This window comes from Felis catus, chromosome D3 (genome assembly GCF_018350175.1).
Source record: "Felis catus isolate Fca126 chromosome D3, F.catus_Fca126_mat1.0, whole genome shotgun sequence".
Taxonomy (NCBI): domain Eukaryota; kingdom Metazoa; phylum Chordata; class Mammalia; order Carnivora; family Felidae; genus Felis; species Felis catus.
In genome coordinates, this window is record NC_058379.1 from 77,251,735 (window position 1) to 77,273,937 (window position 22,203).

Here is a 22,203-nt window from a genome sequence, read left to right on the forward strand (position 1 = left end):
GCCCGACGCGGGGCTCGAACTCACGGACTGTGAGATCATGACCTGAGCCGAAGTCGGCCGCTTAACCGACTGAGCCACCCAGGCGCCCCCCCTCAACTCTTATTTTCATTCCAGTGTTCTTACCATAGGTTGTATTAATTTCAGGCGTATAATATAGCCGTCCAACAATTCCGTGTCTCAGTGCTCATCACGACAGGTGCACTCTCGATCGCTTTCACCTGTTTCACCCATTCCCCGCCCCCACCCGCCCTCTGGTGACCAGCTGTTTGTTCTCGAGAGTTAAGAGTCTGTTTTTTGGGTCGTGTCTCTCTCTTTTTTCTCTTCTTGCGCTCATTTGTTTTGTGTCTTAAATTCCACGTGGGAGTGAGATCACGGGGCTTGTCTTCACGATTACCGAACCCTGAAGGCCTGTACCTTGCGTCTGTCTGTCAAACAATCACTTGGATTGCTGTCTGGAATTGTGAGTTGACTTTTCCCCTGGGTTCCGGTTAGTGAGGATATTCCAGCTACACAGTAAGCCCTTTGAGGGCCAGGCTCCCGGCTACAAGATACATTTTTGCATTCCGCCCACCAGAGATGTCCGCGGAGGTAAGGGCCATAAACGTGCAATACTTGATTTATTTTCTTCTGACAGCCCCAGCGCTGAGAAGGGAACCTAAGAGCCGCCCTTACTGAATTTTTGTACGACACCAGACTCCCTAGGCTCCGGGGAAAATTCAGAGAAACAGTCCCTTTTTCTCCAGCCCAGTGCAGAGCCCGGCCCAGAACCTTCCACAGGGGGAAGTTCAGGGAGGAGGCTGCAGACTGGAGGGCGTGTGGAGGAAATTCCATTCTAGACCCTCATTTCCGAAACTGCTCTGTGATTAGCCCGGCTTTGTGCTGGCCCAGTCCAGAGGCCGGGCCCCTAGGTCATAAAAGCACCAGGAAAATACAAATGCAGTCTCTTTACAGCCTCAAACAGGAGGTTAAAGGATTTGCTTTGTTGTTTGTTTATCTCTCAGACTGAAGCCAATTATTCCTATTACTTTTTTTTTTTGGAACTACACTACAGAAACTTAAGTTCATTTTAAGTATTTTTAAGTTCATTTCTTCTCAAAAAAAGGGCCTCTGCCACACATTTTTTTTCCTTTGGTTCCAAGGCCTCAAGCCAGGTCTCGGTGACAGGGAGGGCAGGCCTGGGGTCACATGTCAGAGGTCAGGGGCCCCCTGATTGTTCCCAAATGTGCTTCCGAGTAACCATAGATTTGAACTTTGCATTGTTGTGGGGGCCCTGGGGAGAGAGAGGCCCTGGGGGAGGAGAGAGACCCTGGGGGAGGCCATCTCGGCAGTTCAAAGGCGGCCTGCTCCGGTTTCACTTGGCCCACTGTTTCCATCCCTGAATCCTCCCGAACCCAATCCCGGTGGGGCTGCCGTGGGTGGGGGTGGGGTGGCACTCGGGACGGACATTCCGCGTAACCCAAAGCCGCACATCTCACAGACTGATGGTGCCTTCAGAGCCGGAAACACTCAGGATTAGCGTCAGAGGCTGAAAATTCCCCTGACTGCTTCCTAAAGTCCCAGAACGCTTGCCCAAAAGCCGGTAAAGGTTGCTCCTCCGCCCAGAACCAACCCCTCGGTCCCCACTTCCCGGCCCAGGCAGGGTTCTTTGTAAAGCGTAGCTAAACGCAGGGCACTGAGGTTCAGAAAATGAACCCCAATGCTGGCTTTACCCAAGGGTAGTGGCTGTTTGCTAGATCACACAAGCTGAAAGGAGGTAAAAGATCCCAGACCATCCCCCCCAAAACAAGTGTCTCCACTGATACCTGAAAATCTACCATAACCAGGACGTAAATTTATATCTGTTGATATGGAAGAGTGTATAAGAGATATTAAGTGCCAAATACAAGCTACAGTGTAATATAGCTACTGTATGGCCCCAACTATGTAGGAGATACACACGGGAGCAAAGTCAAAGAAGACACGTCAAAATGTTGGTAGTCGTACCCCTGACGGGTGGGACTTCGAGTGATTTTTTTTTTTCCTTCTATTTTTCTGCATTTTAGAATTACACCACCCGTGTATAGACGAGGAAACCGAATGTTCATGAGTCATTTCTTTAGTTCAGTGTTTTTTCAAATTGTGGTTGGAAGGAACCAGCGTCAGACTCGGGAAGCTCGCTGAACAGGAAGGTCCCTACGTGTCAGACCTACCGAGCCCGAATCTGGAGAGGCGGCCTGACCGACAGCATTGGAAGCACCCTCCTCCAGGCCATTGTCAGGGAACGTGGTCCACCCAGGCGGATGTTTGCTTTGCCCAAAGGGTTCTGGCTCCGGCTGGTGAACCATTCCAGGTGTGACCACTCAACCCCACGGCCCCGCCTGCTTTCCTTGCCCCCTTTCCCCCTCTCCGCCTCCTTTCTCTCCGACCTCAGGAGCCAGAAAGAGCCTATCAGCCCAAAAGGAGCTAGACCAAACCCTGGCTCCTCCCCTTGCCCTTGACCAACAACAGCCCACAGACCGAGCCTCTCTCGGTATCATCCTCCCCTCCTTCCCTTGATGTGGTCTTCTCTTGGCCCCACTTCCCTTTTTTTTTTTTGACCTCAAGGACTGACGGCACAAGCTGATTTGCATAAGTGCCAAAGTCAAGTAAAACTGAAGCTGTAAACCAACCGAAGTAATTATGCCGGCGGGCCACGTGGAGCAGGGAAGCATCTCGGTGAGCCTGACCCTCCTCCCTGATAGACACGTGATCGTAGCTTCATTACTGACCCTCTCTAGTCTTAGTTTCCTCCACTGTAACATGGGGAGAGTCAAACCTACCTCACAGAGGGGTCGTTCCAGGGTTTAAGGAATAAGGTCATGTGTATATGCAGAGGGCCCGGTGCATGGCAACAGGTACCCAACAAAAGTTGCTATTACGGGGCGCCTGGGTGGCTCAGTCGGCTAAGCGTCCGACTTCGGCTCAGGTCATGATCTCACAGTTGGCAGGTTCGAGCCCTGGGTCGGGCTCCGTGCTCACAGCTCAGAGCCTGGAGCCTGCTTCGGATTCTGTGTCTCCCTCTCTCTCTCTGCCCCTCCCCAACTCATGCTCTCGCTCTCTCTCTCAAAAATAAATAAACATGTAAAAAAAATTAAAAAAAAAAGTTGCTATTGCCAACCTACCCTAAAGAACTCTCGTAGAAAGTCTGAGACAGGCTTCCCAAACTCCCCGGGGAATTGAGAAATAAAGCACAGTAGTATAGTCTTCCCTCCCAGATATTTCAAATTCATCCCTCTAAGTGAGGCCCCAAACTGACACTTAGCAATTACACCCGGTGATTCTGATCGCACCTTGCATGCAGGTGGTCTCCGATCACATGTGGAGGAACACGAGTCTAGGGTTTTCATCAGCAAAACACAGACAACGGCCGTTACCAGCTCCCTTGCTTAGGCAAGGCAGTTCACGCTTAAGTAGTCAACCATCCACACTGCACAGCACACGGGTTGGCTGAGCTTTGGCGGATCGAAGCTGGGCCCAGCCGGCCATGGTTCCAGGCTGGGGTCTGGGTCCAGGTCTGATCCACACATCTTTCATTTTTCTTGGACCAGCAGGTGCCCCAGGCATGTTCTCCCGATGCCACACAACATTCCACCAGCCAAACAAGCACATGGCTCCCAAAGTCAGTGGGGAGAGGGGCAGGTATTATTTTCTGCCTCAGAGATGGGAATGAAAAATAAAGCCTTGTTTCTCTAAGCCAGGAATCCACAAATCGGCCCCCAGTCTGTTTTTGTTTGGTCCACAAGCTAACACTGACTTTTACATTTTTTAGGAGTTGTAAAGAACAACAAAGTGCTTAGGAACAGAAACCGTATGTGGTCCACGCAGTCTGTTTACTATCTGGCCCTTTAAGGAAAAAGTTGGTTGATTTGTACTGTAAGCCATCAAAATGTCAAGTGTTCTTTTGTTACACAGCGTTACTGCATACATATAGGTGAACAATGTCATATTTTTGTTTGTTTTTAAATTAAGAGGGATTTTGTCTGACTCTTGACCTCAGGGTTGTGAGTTCGAGCCCCATGTTGGATGTAGAGATTACATAAAAACATACAAAAACAAAAAACGCTACAACTATAAATTAAGAGGTATTTAAAACGTTTCTAAGCCATGGGGCAGGAGGGATGGAGGAGAAGGAGGGGAATCATTGAAAATACAGAAGAGGAGTGCCTGGGTTCCTCAGTCAGTTGAGCATCCAACTCTTGATTTCACCTCAGGTCAGGATCTCACAGTTGTGGGATGGAGTCCTGGGATTCTCTCTCTCTCTCTCTCTCTCTCTCTCTCTCTCTCTCTCTCTCTCTCTCTCTCCCCCCCCTCTCAAAAATAAATAAAGATTTAAAACCAAGAAAGAGGGGCGCCTGGATGGCTCAGTCAGTTAAGCATCCAACTTCGGCTCAGGTCAGGACCTCATAATTCATGGGTTCGAGCCCTGTGCTGACAGCTCAGAGCCTGCCTCGGATTCTGTCACCTTCTCTCTCTGCAACCCCCCCCCCCCCCCGTTCGTGCTCTATCTGTGTCAAAAATGAATAAACGTTGAAAAAACAATTTTTTTAATTAAGAAAAAAATAAAACCGAAAAAGAAAACACAGAAGAAAGGAAAATTAAAGAAAGGAGAATGGGTCTTGGAAGAGAAGATTCCTTAAGGAGGAAGGACAATGGTGAAAATGGGCTGGGATCTGGTCAAGTGGAGAGGGTCAGGTGGGAGGGGTAGGATCGAGGCATGAAGTGATGGTCAAGGAGGAAGAGGACAAGACAGGCTTATCCAGGGGTAGGAATACCCAGCTACTGGGTGTCAGAGCAAATCTGCTAAAGAGAATCCTGGTGTCCTTGTAATAGAGTGCCGAGGGCTTTCCAGTGGAATCTTCCGGCAATCATCAGACTGGGGGGGTGTGCACCTTGGATTCTTTCTGACTGCCTAAGCTATGTAACAGATCCATACGGAAAGAAGTTAAGTTGTGCAAAACTGACACGACAATTTTCCCGTCCGTAGGGATGCGCGGAATCCCATTCATGGCAGCGCGGAGGAATCGCGTGCTGTGGAGAACAAACATCTCTGTGAGTCAAATCCCCATCCGAATCGGTTTCAACATCTTACTGACGTCCACACTGACAGTGGATGAGTTAAATGGAATCTTTGACGCACGTCTATTTCGTAGCTATGAAAGTCATTATTTTACCTTAAATATTTTAGCAAATATCTAACGTATCTCACTTGACAGTCTCTACGGCCCTGTGAGGCCATTACCGCTGTCATTGTCATACCCCCATTTTGAGGATGACACCACTGAGGAACTAAGAGCTCAAGGTCACCCTAGCAGAGAGTGGCAGAGCAAGGCAGGAATTTCGGGGTCTTCTGATTCTGATTTGGAGTCTTCTGATCTCCTATTCTTTCCACTGTTGAGTTAAACCAAAAAAGAAAGTGGCACCCCATCACATTATTCATTTGCTTGTCATCGATGAGCACAGGAGCTGTGACCTAGCAAGCAAACGGTCCTTGAGTTCTGGGTCGTGATGGTTCGCTTACCGATGCGGGGGAAGAAGCCCCAACCATGTAACTGCTTGCCCTGCCTGAAGGGGGCAGCACTTGAACTCAACGGGACCGCAGGCGAGTGATTACCAGCGCCGAGAGGCAACTGGTCTCTACTGACTCTTTTCGTCCCTAACAGATCATCGCGTCAAAATTCTCAATAGCTCAGTGTCTCGCAAGGACTTTCCAAAGTCTTACTGTTTTATTTCGGCCGCAAATAAATGCTCCCCCGCAGGTATGTTAGCATTTCGGGGGTGACTTCGCTCCGAAGCCTTCTGCGTTTTTCTCAGCAGGACCCCTTGCTTTCCAACGTTCCGTGAACACCTAGGGTGGATGGGCTAGTTACAAATGTCACCTGCGTCACAGTCCCTAAGCCCTGTAGTCAGTCCGTGCTTGTTTCCCAGAGAAGGATAATAACGTTAGCGATACAAATACGAAAACAAACAAAACGGGCTCTCCCCCTCGGGTAGTTGAGTCTGAGGGAGAGACTTTCAGGCAAACCAGCAATTACGACCCAACACGGCCATTAAGAGTTGGTGAGAGCGTGGAGAAACCAGCCCCAGCGTGTTGGAGAGGATCATGGAAAGTTTAATGGTGCTAGGGTTCGCACTGACACTTGGAGGATAAGCAGGAATTTGCCTGGAAGAGGGAGGAGGAGGTGCCCAGAAGCTTCTAGACAGAAGTGCAGGTACAGGGTGTCTAGGAGGCAGAAAACAGTCCGGAGTGGCTTACAGGAGGCAGTACGTAGGGAAGAATTCCAAATATGAAACCAAACAGGTGGTCAGGGACAAGTCATGGCAGACCGCGACGAGGAAACTTGCCTGCAGGCAACAACAGAGAGTCAGGGCAGCAAACAAGGACTGAGTATAATATACATCCTGCACAAAGTGCCCACAGGATACTTTCAAGGGAAGGCAAGGGCTCCTGTAAGGAGATAGTCGTACCCTTCCCCCCGCCCCCGCCCATGACTGAATCAACACCAGGTCTGTCTGAATTTCCCGCCTGTGTCCAAGTCCCCAAATAGCTTCTGTGGCACTTGTCTTTTGGGTCTATTATTTGGGCTATTAGAGTCGGCTAGTCTATTGGGCTTTGGGGCTACCATAGCAAAATACCCCAAGGGTGGCTCGTGATCGGCAGAAATTCATTTCTCACAGTTTTGGAGGCCGGGAACCCTAAGGTCAAGGCACTGGCCAACTCGATGTCTGGTGAGAGCCCCTTTGGTCACAGACAGTCATCTCTCTGTGTGTCCTCGTGTAGTAGGAGAGGCAAGGAAACTCGTTCAGGCCCTTCTTTGGAAGACTGCCCTTTGGAACCCTTTGGAGGGTTCCGCCCTCGTGACCTAATCGCTCCCAAAGGCCCTACCTCCTAATACCATCACCTTGGGGGTTAGGATTTCAACATATAAATCTGGGGTGGGGGACACAACCATTCAGACCAGAGCAGCACTCAAGGTGGATACTCAAGCGAATGCCAAGACGTTGGTTTGTGCGGTTGCAAGTATTTTCCGTCACTGGATTATTTCTTCGTGGTCCGAGGTCTCCGGTCCTTTACCATGATCTCTTAGATTGGGAAGGAAGAGAGCGAATGTCCTGCGACTCTGAAGGAGATGTACACCGTCATGGTAAAAGCAAACTGTTAGCGCGGCAAATTACCCGGCAGAAGCCAGTAGGTGTCTTTGCCCGCCTTTTATCGAGGTCTTCGGAGAAGCGGACTGGAAGGACGCAAATGACTCCCTTGGAAAGTGATGCTTCTGGGGACCTCCCAGGGCCACACTTAATCGCGAAGTCCCCTTCCCTCTTCCCACGTGCCACTGCCCAACCCCCACCCATCTCTGCCCTCCCCACCTCTCGCCCTTCAGAGAAGGCAGAAGTCTGCAGTCGGTGTATTTCCCCTCGCTGACATCCCCATCCACCAAGGGTGCTGGGGAAGAGTCTGCAGAGACAAAAAGAAAAAAAAAAAAGAGGAATTCTTCTGTTCCCAAGAGAGAGCCTGCCTCAGCTGGCTGGAAGTTTCATCTCCCCTGGGTTCCCACACATGCCTTTGATTTTTAACGCACTGCCTTTTTGTTCATTACTGTGGGAAAGAGACAGAATTTCGGATAACTGGGCAGTAGCCGCATTTTTTTACAGCAAAACAGAGTCTACGAGTAGCACCTATGATAAACACTGGAGGGGACAGCCCATTAATTTTCAGCAGCAAGGGGGCATGACAGCCGCATCTCTTCTCCTTAAGGAAAATTTCACTTCTTGATTCCTTTTCTATTGATTTGGATGTCAAAAAGCGAGGCGGCTGTGCATACCTGTCCCTCCAGAGAGCGCCTGGGGGCCCCAGGATCATCTAGGTGGTGGGGTTTGTTACAGCTGGAGCTGCCCAGCTCATTCCTGACTCTATGTAGCATCGCTGCCCTCACACACCGCCCTCTTCTCGGACCATCTCCGTAGTGAATCTTGGGTAACAAATGTTACAGATGTAGCCAATTAAAACCACGCCTTATTTATTAACTCAATTCGGTGGCTGAGGCTTAGCTGAGTTCTCTGCTCTAGGTCTCACAAGGCTGAAAACAAGATGTGGGTTGGGCTGGGCTGGGCTCTGAGGAAGGAAAGATTTCCAAGTTCGTTGAGGTTGTTGGCAGCATTCAGCTCCGTGCAGCCTGAAAGCTAAAGTTCCCATTACCTTGCTGGCTGTCCGTTAGGGGTCACTCTGAGCGCCTAGACTCTACTCTGGTCCTTGCACATGATCCCCTCCATCTTCCAGCTTGCAGAGGTTCATCAGACCCTTCTTATGGTTTCTGTCTTCCCCTTTTGCTATCAGCCAGGTAAAACTCTCTGCTTTTAAGGGGCTTGGCCCATCCAGATTGTCTCCCTTTTGATTAACTCTAAATCAACTGATTAGTAACCTTAATGACACACCTGCAAAATCCCTTCCCATCCCCTCCCACCCCCCCCCACCCCCCCCCTCCATAATCAGGGCATGGAATCTTGTCTTATTCCCAGACCCTGGAATAAGGACAGGAAGTGGTGTGGGGGGGGGGGTTACTTTTACAATTCTTCTTACCACAAGGGTCTCAGAATACATGCAAGGAGGAGGTAGAAGGATCTCACCTGTGCAACTCTGGCCACCATCCCCCCTCCCCACCTTGGCCGGACAAACCCTGACCTGGCCTCCTGACCTGCTGATGGCTGTGGACCTAGCTGGGCACCATGATCCTAGTTTGGGCATCTCACATACACAGTTACAGGAGCTGAATATGTCCCAGACCACAGATGATCACTTCTACAAATCCAGAGTTTACCTTACGCACACACCCATCAGACACACTCGGACATTTCTCTTAAATTGAGACAGGCTGGTCAATGGTCTTTCAGCTTTCAAGGATGCCCATCTCAGGGCCGCCTGGCTGGCTCAGTCAGTAGAGCCCATGACTCTTCATCTCAGGGTTGTGAGTTCGAGCACCACATTGGGCATGAAGGTCACTTGAAAAAAAAATTTTTTTTTAATTTTTAAATGTCCATTTCTCAGGGCGCCTGGGTGGCGCAGTCGGTTAAGCGTCCGACTTCAGCCAGGTCACAATCTCGCGGTCCGTGAGTTCGAGCCCCGCGTCGGGCTCTGGGCTGATGGCTCAGAGCCTGGAGCCTATTTCCGATTTCCGATTCTGTGTCTCCCTCTCTCTCTGCCCCTCCCCCGTTCATGCTCTGTCTCTCTCTGTCCCCAAAATAAATAAAAAACGTTGAAAATAAATAAATAAATAAATGTCCATTTCTCCTCCCCAGCCACATACCCTTGGGTGTGCGCTTGGACCTGACCTGGAATGGGGCCCTTGCTTAATAGTAAAACTTTTCCTAGGTTTTTTGGCTTGTGTGTTTCTGAGCAGAGGTCTCCATGCATCCCGACCTGATACCCTTTTTCCCCGTGTCATGTTTTCTATCCTGCACCAGGGTTCCATCCCTTCATCTCTCTTCTTCACCTGTGCAAAGTCTTTCCTCCCCCTCCATTTGAAGGTGAGGGCATCTCCCGCTCCCCCCCCCCCCCCCCAGATGCCTCTATTTCTTTTTCTCACCACAGGCCTCGCTCGCTCTATCCCAGGCACCTGGCGGGAGCTGTGTGTTCACGGAAGAAATGAGTGAGTGAATGAATGAATTGGCGGATGCTTTTCTAATCTTACACTATCGGTACCGTGGGGCTGCTGTTCGGTTATCGGATCATTCATTTTTTTCATCGCTCGTCCCTGGGAATACAAAGATGAATAGATAAGCATCTGCTCCTGGGCTACTGACGAACTCGTGCTCAGGGCAGTCTCTGGAACATTCCCCTTAGGGATAGCTCTGGCAGCCCAAAGGCGTCTATAAATTCAACATCTAGGAGTACAGGCTACTGTCAAATGTAATCGTTAAGACGCCAGGTCTGCCATTCCAAGAGCGATAGGATTCCTTTCTTTTGTGAAATACAGCATTCTCATTGTTTTTCACTAAAAGAGACACTTTAAATTTGCTTCCCACCAGGTTTGAAGCTGGTGCCTAATGTGGCTGAAAATGTTATTGAGCCCAGGGAGGAAATCCAATGCCCGGGGGCTGCCCGGCTGAATGGCAGTCTTGTTTCCAAGGGCATTCTCCTTTGTCTGCCTAGGCTCTCGAATGACATGTTTGGACACAAAGCCTCTTAGGTAGAAATGACTACATTTGCAGGCGTTCTAATTTGGAGTGAGGTTATTTTTCCAAAGTCTTGTTTCAAGATTAAGCGTCAGCGACATTTTACAGCTGAGTGGCAATTCTCGTTTGGAAATAGGTTTTATTATGATATTTATTAGCGTTCTTGGGTTTTTTTTTTTTTTTTTGCTTTTTTTGGTTTTTTTTGTTGTTGTTGTCGTTTTTGAAGTTTCCTCTTTGAAAGACAAGCATCCTGCCTTGAAATTTTCCAGGGAGGCTTTCACTTTCTTTCCGTCGAGGTCATTTTCTTAACCTCTCAGAGATATTTATCTTTAGTTAAAACCTTTCTGGGCAAGGAAAGCAGAGAGGAGACAGTTGATAGGGCCTAGGAAAGTCAGAATCCTTGGGGAATTGGGGCAAAGAGAGGCTATTTTCCTAATGACTATTATTCTCAGCCCCATAGATTAAGTGGTTCCTTGGCCATAAAGGCAGGTTTGGGCCAAAGGTCCCGGGAGCATAGGAATCATGCCTTTTGTATTTGAGAGCCAGTGTGTCCCCCCCCCCCCATTCACCAACTACATTACAGTATATGTTCTCATTTTCCATATTCTTGATGTTCTAGCATCCGGGGACTTGCTCACCAGGGAGAGACTGTCCTCCCGGGTCTAGCCAATCCTGAAGGAGAGCAAACTACCCTCCAGGGAGCACTCCTTTCACATACAAACTAACCAAACCAGAGTCTGGATTCCAAAGCACCCCTCTGTATGGCGCTTGCGCTCCAGAAGACGACACTCCTCCGCCCAAGTGTCCCAGGGCCCGGGCACCAAACCGCTGGCGACAACCTCTGTGCTCCAGAGCCCGTGGAAGCGCTCAAACTCGCCAGTCCTAAACCTGTCCACACTGCGTACACCGCCTGGCTCATTCCTTCCAGAAAAACCCCAGTAAAGGCTCTCCTCCATGCTTTCACCTTGCCCTTCACGCCTCCTGCCCGGTCCTGGCGGTGCAGCGTCCCTCCTGTTTCTGGGGAATTTGCAAGTGACTGTCTCTTTAATGCCAGTTGTCTCCTCATCTTTTGGCCCCGTCGTCCCTGAATAGTAGCACCATCTACGTTTTTAAAACACCAGCAACGCTCTCCATCACACACCCACAAAGTGAGAAAGAAAGAGAAGGAAGGCCAAGACCTGTAATCACTACTTCAATCCAGAAGAATCTGTGAAGAAGGGGGGGTAGGTGACCAGTATTTTCTGACTCCGGACATTGTCTAGGTCAGCTTCAAGAGCTTGTAAAGTGACACTATATCAATCTCATTTTCGTGAGGGGCAACTAAGACTCAGAGAAGTTAAATAATTTGTCCAAGGCCACGAAGCTACTCTAGTAGGCAAGAAGGCCAAGTTTAACCCATTTTTGTTTCATTAATCGTCAATGCCAATGCCAACCCAACCCCGAGCTTTTGGTCTCACCCCCTGCCATTTATACCCCCACCTTCTGTGGGGATTCCTCTGGGTTCTATTCCAAACTAGCTTTGCTGTTTACCAAATCCCCCAAAACCCGAGGACGGAGATTTATGGCACTGTGCTTCCGTCTAAAGGTACTTCAAACAATCAGTCACTGATTTTTCCAGAGTATCTGCCATACCCCTCTTCTCTGGGTTATCTGCAATGAGGAATGAGAACGATCCTGGGCAAGACATGATCTGCACATGGGGAACTTACAATCCAATCTGGGCTAAACAACGACCACAGGGAGAGCGAGACCAGGGGACCACAGGGGACAAATTAATGAGCTGCCAAATCGTGTGGCCCACAATATGCAAGGAGAAAGAGGGCAGGAGAAATTGAGGACTTCCTGGAATAGGTAAAGTTTGACTAGGACCTTAAAGGATGGGGAGAAGTTGAGTAAAGAAAAAAAGAATTATTTTTAGAGGGTATGGCGGTTTCTAAAAACTAAAAATATCGGGGCGCGCACCTGGATGGCTCAGTCGGTTAGGCTCAGGTCACGATCTCACAGTGAGTTCGAGCCCCGCATGGGGCTCTGTGCTGACAGCTCGGAGCCTGGAGCCTGCTTCGGATTCTGTGTTTCCCCCTCTTTCTGCCCCTCCCCTGCTCATACTCTGTCTCTCTCTGTCTCTCAATAATAAACAAACATTAAAAAAATTCCAAAAAAATCCCTAAAAACAGCATAATCACTTAGCCAGCAATCCCGCTTCAGGGTACGCACCCGCAAAAATTGAAAGTAGAGACACAGAGAGATATTTGTTTATAGCAGCATTATTCACAAGACCCAACAGGTAAAAGCAACCCAAGTGTCCATGGATGGACAAATGGGGTGTCTATCATCATTCGGCCTTCACAAGGAAGGCAACTCGGACACCTGAGTGAACCTCCACGACATTGTGCTAAGTGAAACCAGCCAGTCACAAAAGGACAAATACATTAGATTCCATTTACATAGAATAGATTCATAGAGACAGAACGTGGAATGCTGGATGCCAGACGCTGACGAGAGACGAAAACGGAAAGGTGCAGACTTCCTGTTCGGGACGACCAAAGGGTTCTGGAAATATAGCGGCGATGGCCACGCACCATCGCGAACGTACCTAAGGCCGCTGAACTATATACACTTGGAATGGTGAAAATGGTAAATGGTACGTTCACTCTACCACAAGAAAAAAGTTTAAATTTTTTTTTTTCTCTATCCCTGTACGTGTCAAAGCTTGGAAATATTTGTTCACAAGGGAGATTTTCTCAAACGTGATGCGTGCTCCTGATCTCTCAGAGCATAGCGATCACGACCTAAACATCTCCCGGGGGTCAGCATGGTCGGCTGGGCTGAAATACAGGCGGTTCTGAAAGTCGGTGCGAGGTGTTACCAAAGGCACTCACCCCGCCTGCCTGTCCGCTTCTTTGTCCGGTGGCCGGTCGCCCTCTGTCTCCTCCCTAGTTTCCTGCATCTAGCAAGGTCAGCATTTCCTTTCACATCTGTTGTTTTATGTCCTAAATCTACAGCGAGTGGAGAAAACAGCGAGGCAAGCGGGCCCCAGTGGGGTGCGGTGTTAAGAATTTACAGGCTCCTAGGGGCGCCTGGGTGGCTCAGTCGGTTAAGCGTCCGACTTTGGCTCGGGTCACGATCTCACGGTTCATGGGTTCGAGCCCCGCGCCGGGCTCTGTGCCGACAGCTCAGAGCCTGAGGTCTGCTTCGGATTCTGTGTCTCCCTGTCTCTCTGTCCCTCCCCCTCTTGTGCTCTGTCTCTCTCTCTCAAAAATAAATATTAAGGGGCGCCTGGGTGGCGCAGTCGGTTAAGCGTCCGACTTCAGCCAGGTCACGATCTCGCGGTCCGGGAGTTCGAGCCCCGCGTCGGGCTCTGGGCTGATGGCTCAGAGCCTGGAGCCTGTTTCCGATTCTGTGTCTCCCTCTCTCTCTGCCCCTCCCCCGTTCATGCTCTGTCTCTCTCTGTCCCAAAAATAAATAAATGTTGAAAAAAAATTTAAAAAAATATTAAAAACAAAAACAACACGTAAAAGAATTAACAGGCTCCTTACAAAGCAGGTGGGGCCCCCGCACCAGCCCTGTACCAACCATTGTTGTGCAGGCACCGTGGCCTCAAACCCAAGTCCCATGACTCCCAAGCATTGGTGAGCCCTCACTGCAGCGGAACAAGTCCAAATTCACCTCGCCATCTGACCCCAACCTATTCTCCCAGCTCATTGTGTGTGCATCCCCCACACCCCCTTTATGTGATATCCATGGTTCTCTTCATAACCCGATACTCCAGGGACTGGCATAGCCCCAAATTCTCCCCAGAGCTTCTCGTTCTTCCTCATTCTCACCCAAGTCCAAATTCAAATACCACCTAGGCTGGCCCCATACCAGCCTGCCCCCAGGCTCTCTCCCAGCCCTGAATTGATCACTCCCTCCTCAGGATCCCCAGTGTATTTATTCCTTTCTTGGGCAGTCTTTGCATTAAGAACTGGCTGCTTGTGGGACGCCTGGGTGGCTCAGTCGGTTAAGCGGCCGACTTCAGCTCAGGTCACGATCTCGCGGTCCGTGAGTTCGAGCCCCGCGTCGGGCTCTGGGCTGATGGCTCAGAGCCTGCAGCCTGCTTCTGATTCTGTGTCTCCCTCTCTCTCTGCCCCTCCCCTGTTCATGCTCTGTCTCTCTCTGTCTCAAAAATAAGTAAAACGTTAAAAGAAAAAAAAAAAAAACTGGCTGCTTGCTCAGAAGGAGGCTGCGGGCAGAGCAGGCACGTAGACATGTACAGGGTCATATGCGACACACCAGATCCCGGTGAACGGCCTGACTGTCCCGCTATAAGACAGTGTCTTTGTATCCCAATGTCTTGAATAGGGAGGCATTCAGGAACTGTTTATTAAATTGAAATGAATTATTGAGACTACAATACAGATTAAGCATCTAAATTTAGATTACCTGAAAAAATAGATAAGAGGAAATTGTATCGGAACCACTGATTAACCAAACTTAATCAAATTCATGTTTATGAACCTAGAGATCCTGTCAGCGTGTGAAAGTCGAATTAATGAGTTGGAAAGACATTTTGAGGCAGAAGGAACACCCATGCCCCTTCCCACATGTACCAAGCCCCTTTGTACCTGTCCCAGGTAGGAAAAGACGTGGTGTCAGTAAACTTGAAATTCCCTTCCCATGAGTTTTTCCACTTTTCCGTCTTCACAAGGTGCAGGGGATCCCAAGTGTTTCAAAAGCAAAATATTCTGCATGTATCTCTACTATAGACAGCATACTTTGGATTATTACTATTCTTCTTGGTTAAAATTTCTTTTTCCCCAGCCTGACTAAACTCCTTAAGAGCAGGGGCACTGTGCCTGCCACACGATAAGTGCTCAACATATTACTGAAGAAGTGGATGGATGGATGGATAGATGGATGGATGGATGGATAGGTGGATGGATAGATGGATGGATAGATGGATAGGTGGATGGATGGATGGATGGATGGATGGATGGATAGATGGATAGGTGGATGGATAGATGGATGGATAGATGGATGGATGGATGGATGGATGGATGGATGGATAGATGGATGCACGACAGACGGACACATATTTTACTTTCAACCGTTGATATGAACCCTTGCCTTTCTTACCTCCCCCACAGGCAGAATGACAGCTCCATTTCTGGGCTAAGCAGAAAGGATGGGCCAGCCTGAAAACTAATGTTTTGGTCCTTTTCACAGTCGCCTCCTTAGTACATCTTCCTCTTAAACAACATTGGCCCTTGGGTGTAAGAAAAAGGAGAAGAGGAGATCATTTTGCTCAGTGTTCCCACCTGTTCTTTCCAAAGTAGTTTTTATGAGGAGTATTTGGTTTTTTTTTTTAAGTGTATTCATTTTTGAGAGAGAGAGAGAGCGTGAGCAGGGGAGGGGCAGAGAGAGGGAGAGAGAGAGAGAGAGACGCAGAATCCAAAGCAGGCTCCAGGCTCTGAGCTGTCAGCACAGAGCCCGATGTGGGGCTCGAACTCACGAACTGCGGGATCATACCTGAGCCGAAGTTGGACGCTTAACCGACCAAGCCACCCCGGTGCCCCTATGAAGAGTATTTCTAAAGTTTGATTTCATTTATATGTTTTTAAATAGGTAATGTGCTCACAAGATGTAAAATTCAAATGGTTGAAAGGGATACAAATGAAAAGTTCTATCCGGTTCCCATCCTCAATATAAACATTGACTATTCTCTTGGGTTTCCTGCTACAGATCATCTTAGCTTATAAAGGGAAATCCATACTTTCTTCTCTTTTAAGCAAACGGAAGCACACCACATCCCAGCTTTTCTCAACCTTGGCTGTACATTAAAATCATGTAGGGGGAAAAATCATTTGGGGAAGCTTTTCAAAAAGCTTTAAATCAGAATCTCTAGGGGAGGGACCGAGCCATCAGTATTTTTAAAAACTCCCCAGGTGTGCATCCCGAGTCAAGAAGGACTGCATTCACTTTATTCTGCAGCAGACTTTTTTGTCTAACAATATGTCTTCTAGATCTTTCCACACTAGTCTGTAGGAATTCCCTTTATAATTTTTTTTTAAACTTTTTTTTTTCAACGTTTATTTATTTTTGGGACAGAGAGAGACAGAGCATGAACGGGGGAGGGGCAGAGAGAGAGGGAGACACAGAATCGGAAACAGGCTCCAGGCTCTGAGCCATCAGCCCAGAGCCTGACGTGGGACTCGAACTCACAGACCGCGAGATCGTGACCTGGCTGAAGTCGGATGCTTAACCGACTGTGCCACCCAGGTGCCCCCCTTTTTAATTTTTTTATATTTACAATGTTCTAAATATTTATTTGTTTTTGAGAGAGACAGCATGAGCAGGGGAGGGGCAGAGAGAGAGGGAGACACAGAATCCGAAGCAGGCTCCAGGCTCTGAGCCGTCAGCACAGAGCCTGACACGGGCCTGGAACCCACAAACCGTGAGATCATGACCTGAGCCAAAGTCGGACACTTAACTGACTGAACCACCCAGGCGCCCCTATTTTATTTTTTAAGTTTGTTTATTTACTTTGGGAGAGAGACAGAGAGTGAGTGGAGGTAGGGGCAGAGAGAGAGAAGGAGAGAGAAAATTCCAAGCAGGCTCAACACTGTCAGCACAGAGCCCGATGAGGGGCTCGAACTCACAAACTGTGAGAATTCATGAACCCTGAGATCGTGACCTGAGCCGAAGCCAGGGGTTGGACGCTTAACCGACTGAGCCACCCAGGGGCCCCTTGAATGCTTTTTCTTTAAAGGGCATTCCACTGGATAGCTGGAATACGAGGGCATTTATGAGTATCGGGTTGTTTCCAATATTTTGCTCTTACAACAGTGCTGTAACGAATAACATTTTACACCTATCATTTTGTGCAGATGCATATATATCACATATATTGCAAATGACATATACCTTATATGTGCAGGATAAAGCCCTACAAGTGACACTGCTGAGTCAAAACACAAGGATATTCACCATTTTGCTACATAGTTGTGATTTTGCTGTGCATGATTTTACTGAAGACTTCATCCTAAATATTTGGTAGGTATCACTAGCTAGCTGCCCTGTGAGGATTAATTATTAAACCAGGTTCACAAAGAGTTTTTAAAGTGGAAAAGTGTGATTGCATTTTAGAGCCATATACACCAGGGCGTAACTACTATACTCAGGCTTAAATTTCAAAAAGTGAGTACAGATTGGGGGTGCAGATCTTTTCCGTAGTTAGGGTTACCAGTGCCTTTCCTAATACGGATGGTTGGCGGCTCGGTTTCTTGTTCTTTCTTGCCATTAAAGAGTTTTGTTCTCAGAAAGGAAACAATATGTGCTCTTTGATGTGGCTCAGGAAAAAAGAGGCCAACACCACATTTTAAAATGCTTTGTGAAACGGCTCTTTAGAAGAAAGGGCTCACAGAGAGCTACGGCTCAAACAAGGGAAGGTTTTTAGAGCACTTGAAGAAGTTCTGACTCTAGAGGAATTCTCGTATTAAAAAAAAACACACACACACAAAAGCAAATCATGGAAAATGCAGATACAATTATTCTCTCTCTGATGGGAATCACTCTCCAGCCCCAGTGGATCTTCTCTTTGAGGAGATGACAGAAGACAGTAAATGAAGCCCCGAAACAGAAACACCCTTGTGCAAAGGCTTGTGTTCCTAGGAGCACAGAACGGGAGCCCTTTGGGAAGCTTCCACGTTTTTCTTTTTATTATTTTTTTTAATCTTGATTTATTTTTGAGAGAGAGAGACAGAGCCTGAGCAGGGGAGGAACAGAGAGAGAGGGAGACACAGAATCCAAAGCAGGCTCCAGGCTCCGAGCCGTCAACACAGAGCCCGTCGCGGGGCTTGAACTCACGAACGGAGCGATCACGACCTGAGCTGAAGTTGGACGCTTAAACGACTGAGCCACCCAGGCGTCCCAGAGGTTTCCACATTTTTAGATGGTTGAAGATTCTCGCCTGTAACATTCATCTCTCCTCCTTTCTCCTCCTCCTTTGAGAGACAGACAGACAGATAGACACACAGAGAGCCAGAGACAAACACCAAGAAAGAGATGTGCAGATAGATACAGGGGGAAACAGAGAAAGATTTTCCTTTGGCTATGACATGTTTTTAAAATAGCTGTCAAGACGATGCTGAAAGAAATGGACCGTAATAAAACAGGTCATGTCCATGTCAGATTGAGTTTTATGGTATTCCTCTATTTCCTGAAGAAATTCAAGCATCATTAGTCTTTGAATAGTTTATCAGTCGAGGTTGTTTGATAGAAAGCACTAGAAATTGACTCATGAACTGAAGGCCAAAAGGGGGGGGTTGTTTCAGTGACACCGAACTGCTCGCAGAGTTGAAAGCAGGAGCCAGGACCGATCTGGGGAACACCGTGCCAAAGGCTCATAAGGAGTTTCTATTGGAGATCTTGCCATCACGTGATTTTTTTCAGACTTCTAGAAACATAATCTGGTTGGTTTGGCTTCATCATCGGCCCCATCGGTCAGGGGCAGCTGGGGCTCGCACCAGGGAGGGTGTGAGAAGTTGGGAAATAACCCCCGAGCCCCCAGCCAATTAAGCCCACGGATATTGGATCTGGGGGAAATAGCGATTCAATACTGAAATGCTATCACAGTTTAGGACTTTGCTCTTCCTGAAAATGCTTAGGAGTCTGATTAGGATTCGGACTGGACAAAGCAGTGCCAGAAGTCCCTTGCGAGACGGAGGGTGGACTGAACACGCCTCAATCTCCTGGGCCACGCCGATCATTTTTTAAAAGTGGGCACATACGGGGCGCCTGGGTGGCACAGTCGGTTAAGCGTCCGACTTCAGCCAGGTCATGATCTCGCGGTCCGTGAGTTCGAGCCCCGCGTCAGGCTCTGGGCTGATGGCTCAGAGCCTGGAGCCTGTTTCCGATTCTGTGTCTCCCTCTCTCTCTGCCCCTCCCCCGTTCATGCTCTGTCTCTCTCTGTCGCAAAAATAAATGTTGAAAAAAAAAAAAGTGGGCACGTAAAAAGCAGGGTGCAGATAGTTGCACGCCCGTGCTCACAGCAGCATTATTCGCAGCAGCTGAAAGGTGGAAACAACTCACGTGCCCACGGGCAGTTGGAAGGATAAACAAAATGTGGCACACACACACAGTGGAATATTATTCAGCCTTAAACAGGAGGGAAATTCTGACAGACGCTGCAGCTTTGTGAGATAAGCCACTCACTTAAAGGACAGATATTGTATAATTCCACTTACATGAAGTCCCTAAAATGGTCGGATTTTTAAAAAATTTTTTATAAATTTTTTTTAATGTGTACTTATTTTTGACAGAGAGAGAGAGAGTGAGCTGGAGAGGGGCAGAGAGGGAGAGAGAGACACAGAACCCAAAGCAGGCTCCAGACTCTGAGCTGTCAGCACAGAGCCCGATGCGGGGCTTGAACTCACAGACCCTGAGATCATGGCCTGAGCCGAAGTCATTCGCTCAACCCACTGAGCCACCCAGGCGCCCCTAAAATGGTCAGATTTATAGAGACAGCAGGTAGAAGGGTGGTTGCCAGGGGCTGGGGGTGGGAGGAGAGAACGGTGGGGGGCATGGTTTAACAGGTGGAGAGTGTCAGCTGTGCAAGATAAAGAGAGCTCTGGGGGCACCTGGGTGTCTCAGTCGGTTGAGCGCCCGACACGGGCTCGGGTCATGATCGCACAGTTTGTGAGTTCAAGCCCCACATCGGGTTTGCTGCTGTCGGCGCAGAACCCGCTTCAGATCTTCTGCTCTCCTCTCTGTCTCTCCCCAGCACACACTCTCACACTCAAAAATAAATAAAACATTTTTTTTTCTTAAAAAAAGTTCTGCAGACGGACGGCGGTGACAGTTTGCACAAGGATGCGAATGCCACGTGTGTGCTTAACGCCACTAATCGTGCGCTTAAAAAGGCGCGAAACATGGGGCGCCTGGGTGGCGCAGTCGGTTAAGCGTCCGACTTCAGCCAGGTCACGATCTCGCGGTCCGGGAGTTCGAGCCCCGCATCGGGCTCTGGGCTGATGGCTCAGAGCCTGGAGCCTGTTTCCGATTCTGTGTCTCCCTCTCTCTCTGCCCCTCCCCCGTTCATGCTCTGTCTCTCTCTGTCCCAAAAATAAATAAACGTTGAAAAAAAAAAGGGGGTGAAACAGCAAAAGGTAACGTCCTGTATCATTCACTACAGTACGAAGAAGGAAGCAGTGTCTGAAAGCCGAGATGCCAGCAGCATGAATAAGGAGTGTATCAAGGACGTGAAATTAAAGTCTGCATTTCCAAACAGGGCTCCCTTTTCCGTGGCGTTCTTTCTGCGAGGGGTTGCCTTGGCTGCTTCCAAGCGTTGTACTTGATCTTCTTTAATTTACAGAATAAAAGATTCATGAGTTTTAAAGAAAGACGTCAAAGGCAGAGAGTGACTTCTTTTTTGTATGCGTTACAAGTCCAGCTAATAATCCGAACCCCCCCTGCACCCACACAGGCTTTTCATACTGGATTGCTCTGCAGAGCCCGGGGGGGGGGGGGAGGGGGAATTAAAACTTTATGACCGAGAGCACTATTTCGTTTCCTTTCTAAACTAACCCCAGGAAAGGCCACCCACGCAGGCTTGTGCAGACAGAGCAAGACTTAACTATGAACTGAAACAACCGTGCTGCTGCTTCCTCTATGGTGAAAAAACAAGAGAAGAAAAATGCGAAAGCAGACCGAATACAATTGAAATACATAACGACTCCTGGTTTTCGTCTTCATAATTTACAGTGGGTGAAATGGTGAGGTTATCGATAGTCTTTCGTGAGGTGACTTCAAAATGATAGTTATTACCCCTCTTTCTGGTTTGTTCCTTCGCCACTTATTGGCCCTGCTGCCCAGAGGACCTCCCGGCCCTCAAGTGCCCTCCCCGTCCTGAAACAATTCACATCCAGCAAGATCTTCTCAAAAGTCTTTCTATAAAAAGTCTTTGCTATAAAGTCCTTTTGGCTCTCCTGAGATCTCTTCCTCCAGTGAACAGCTAGGACGCTAATTACTTTCTTTTCCATGGCACATAGGACTTGGGGCTATCAGAGTATAATTTTCAAAAAGCTAAAAACCCGACTCTCAGACAAATATAGAACGAACACGTGTCAATTATTTATGTAGCGAATTCACGAGGGTGGTAGGAGGATGGTAAAGCCGATTCAAAGGAGAATTCGATGAACAGATGTCTGTGTAGTCTGTCAGGAAAGACATCCTAAAATAAATGTTCAAAGCTACAGACTAAACTGGCTAGTGGCCTATGGGCCAAGAAAGCTATAACCTCTGGAGTTATCCTCCCTCGTCTTGGAAATCTACAAGTCTTGGAAATCTACCAGTTAACGTGTAGCTTCGGAGAACTTGGGCATTCGTTATCAGCAAATAGCACCACAAACAACAGTACATCTCCTAAAGAATTAAATAAAATTTGGGAGGACCTTGGGCTGGACACTGCTCCCCTATGCCATTGAAAGGATGTGTAGTCATCCTTTTACCTTATATCAAAGATTTTGAATCCATTTTCTTGGCCAGGTCAATCACTCCGTTTTATAAGAAGAGACGGAATTTTGGAGAGATTAGCTAACTTGCCCAAGATCGCACAACTGGTGAGGAGCTGAGCTGGAGCTTAAAACTAAGTCTGGACAGCCACAGCACAGGACTTCTCCAAAAGCAGACTAAAGAGCCACGGGCGGGTGACCCATAGCGGGCGGTGTCAGCAGAGGACACGCCTCACCGGTGTGTGGCACACGGGGATCCAAGGGATACAAATGCTTACTAATCGTCAAGAAAGTCCGTGAGCTACACAGAGCACCTCTGATCCCACTGGTGATATACAAACAGCTAAGAAGCACAGAGCTAGTGGATCTTAGGTGTCATTAAGCCAAAGAGTTCTATGATTCTGTGTCTTATTTCGTCAGTTGGATTATAACTTTGAGACCACGTATTTAGCACTCAGAGATTTACTCAGTAAGTATTTGCATCTATGGCAGATTATATTTTCCAGAGATAGCCACACCTGCATATTTATCC

General features: G+C 48.3%; 1 long non-coding RNA gene across 2 annotated transcripts; it reads left to right on the forward strand.

Moving 5' to 3' along the window:
* Nucleotides 1-61: 61 nt before the first annotated feature.
* Nucleotides 62-20,542, forward strand: LOC123381453. 2 transcript variants are annotated; one of them, XR_006588459.1, is made up of 6 exons: nt 62-588; nt 2,043-2,329; nt 2,584-2,694; nt 5,003-5,067; nt 17,102-17,217; nt 20,354-20,542. It is a non-coding gene; the product is annotated as an uncharacterized LOC123381453 (long non-coding RNA). The 2 variants fall into 2 exon arrangements; XR_006588460.1 differs by lacking the exons at nt 17,102-17,217; nt 20,354-20,542 and adding an exon at nt 10,805-12,183.
* Nucleotides 20,543-22,203: the final 1,661 nt, after the last annotated feature.